Here is a 2,964-nt window from a genome sequence, read left to right as displayed (position 1 = left end):
AGGACGCGCGAAAGGCTTCTTTTGAATATATTCAACTCTTCATGAATCAATGAAAATGTTCCTGGCTCGTGGAAAGAGGCAAGGATTGTGCCACTTCTCAAACCGGGCAAATCGCCACTTCAATTAACTTCGTACCGTCCTGTCGCGCTCGCGAGTTGCATTGGAAAAATCATGGAAAAAATGATTCACCGCCGTCTAGATTGGTATCTTGAACAGCAAGGGCTATATCCAGAAATCATGCAAGGCTTCCGTCGAGGAAGGAGCTCTATCGATGGAGTCCTTGACCTTGTAACTTACATACAGCAGGAGCGAGCACATCGTAAATTCACAATAGCGGCTTTCTTAGACATCAAAGGAGCATTCGATAATGTCACTCACGAAGCGATATTTCAGGCTCTCAGCGAAATTGGGATTGGGGGACACTTATATAGGTGTATAAGAAGCTACCTCACAGGAAGATCAATTTTTATGTCTACAAAAGAAGGAAATACGCCTTCATATCCGGTGACCCGTGGTGTCCCTCAGGGGGGCGTCCTCAGTCCAATATTGTTTAACATTGCTCTCATTGGTCTCGCCAAAATACTGCCCCCAATTATCCAGGCATCTTTCTACGCCAATGATATCTGTATATGGGCTTCTGGATCTATGCGAGTTCAAGCAAAGGCAAGGGTTCAGTCTGCACTAAAGAAAATGACAACTTATCTTAATACCCGTGGACTCGAAATTCCATTGACAAATCAGCAGCTATTGCTTTCACCCGCCGAAGAATGGACAAATGCCCACTTAAGATAGGGAAACGAACAATACCGTACGCTAAATGCCACACATTTCTTGGAGTAACCATCGGTAGGGGTCTGACCTGGTCACCTCATATTTTGTACTTGCGCAAAAAGCTTGCCAGTTTTAGTGTTCTTGCCCGCTTCATCAGTGGAACCACGTGGGGCGCGACAGTAAGATCCCTATTACAGATATACGTGGCCTTATTTGTCGGCTTACTTCGATATAGCACTCCCATTTTACATGGCACGTGTCAAACCAACATCAAAGCTCTCAGAGCAGTTCAAGCACGTGGCCTCCGTGGCTGTTTGGGCCTACCAGCTTGTGCCTCGACTCTGGGCACAGTTGCCGAGGCACGCGCCACACCTGTAGAAATACTAATGATGCAGGAAACATTGAGAGTTCATCTGAGACATACTACTAATCATAGTCATCACTTACTGGCTGATCTTACTTTTAAGCGACCTCACTCAGAATATTCGATGGCACTATCAAAAATGGAGCAATACATCCCTGATGATATAAACTCGTTTAACCTTCCAACTATACCTCCATGGAGACTCCCTCTCCCCGTCGTGGAACTTGACATTCAAGGCATCAAAAAGAAATCAAATACACCATTGCTAGTGCTTAAACAACTCACTTTATCCACCATTGCCTGTTTACACGCGTCAAAAACTCACATATATACGGACGGATCATGTGTCAAAAATAGTTCTACCGCAAGCATTGTGATTCCATCATATGCCACAACAAGAAAATTCAAGCTTAGCCACAAGACATCTTCAACAGCGGCTGAACTTGTAGGCCTTCATCAAGCCCTTCGATTTATATTGACAAAGCCACCTCAGGCATGGACGGTGCTTACAGATTCTAAGCCTGCACTCCAAAGCACCTGCACATATCTGCGACGAAGTGAAAATGGACAAATTATTTTCAAACTTTTATGCCATTTTCAGAAATGTATTGATAGGAGACACTCTGTCGAGTTCCAGTGGATTCCTGGACACTGCAAGTTACCTGGAAATGAAGCTGCGGATGGTGCTGCGACTTCCGCCCATACCTTATTCCCCAACGTCGAAATACCCTACTCCAGAAGCGACGTCACTTCACTGATAAATCTCCACGCCCGCAATGCAACACAAAGTCTCTGGAAGAGCTCTGCACACCATTACCCTCCTCTATATCTACTGGATCCTGACCGAACATACCGTGTGTCACGTAATTTACCCAAGCGAACGGAAGCTGTTATACACCGATTACGTCTGGGCGTTTCCTACACACAGGAATTTCTGCACCGAATCGGAAAAACACACACTCCGAACTGTCCAGGATGTGATTGTGTGGAAACTATATCTCATTTATTATGCGAATGTGCACTTTACGATGCAGAAAGAGAACTCCTAAAGAGGATTCTTTCACATCTAGACGACCGGCCATTTACTACGTCCAAAATACTAGGGGCCTGGGACTCACCACTTAAAGAGGAGAAGGCCGCAAAAGCCCTTCTGCGATTTTTATCAGCAACTCGCCTCGAGTTCTGTTTGTAAAAACTTATCTAGTGTTCATTATTTGTTGTCGTATAGAGGGCTATCCATTTTATAATTCCTGTAAGTGTACACGTGCGCAACTGGACTTCGCGCTGGCGCGTACAAAAACTCGAGTGTTTTGGGTGAACATTGGTGACAATCCAGCACGCACATTCAGTCTCTTAGTTTTAGTGTCATATTGGAAACCGGTATTTTCTTAATTATTGATTCTGCCCTCACAGTGTTAACGTGGGTGCTAGTGTGTTACCTTTATCCTCCTCTACTTTTTCTTTCCTCCTTCTTTTATCCCCTCATCCCTTCACCAACTCAGAGTAGCCAACCGAGGCAGGCCGCCTTGGTTAACCTCTCTGTTTTCTCCTCCTGCCCTTACCTTCTTCTTCTTCTTTACGAGCGAGCTCGACTTCGCCTTTCAGAAAGGACAGACGAAATCACTCGAGGGGTATGATGTGTTTTTGTCTAACAATTCTAGCAGACACGTATCAAGGAGTGAAGCCAAAGGACTCACGGGCGAGGTGGCCGACGCGCCCAGGTTTGTTGCTAACAAACAAGAAGGAGTGTGGTTAACGTCCGCAAGTTCCCTCCTTTCGTGTGCGGCGTCGAGCGTATCGCGGAAGTTATGTTGTAGAGTCGTTGACAC

At 45.5% G+C, this 2,964-nt stretch overlaps 1 pseudogene; it reads left to right on the top strand.

Moving 5' to 3' along the window:
* The first annotated feature begins 705 nt into the window (after positions 1-705).
* On the top strand, positions 706-2,451 carry LOC120849264 (annotated as a pseudogene).
* Positions 2,452-2,964: the final 513 nt, after the last annotated feature.

This window comes from Ixodes scapularis, unplaced genomic scaffold (assembly GCF_016920785.2).
Source record: "Ixodes scapularis isolate PalLabHiFi unplaced genomic scaffold, ASM1692078v2 PGA_scaffold10__122_contigs__length_95168666, whole genome shotgun sequence".
Classification (NCBI taxonomy): domain Eukaryota; kingdom Metazoa; phylum Arthropoda; class Arachnida; order Ixodida; family Ixodidae; genus Ixodes; species Ixodes scapularis.
The sequence above is the reverse complement of the archived record's forward strand: the minus strand, read 5'-3'. Positions and strand labels throughout refer to the sequence as shown.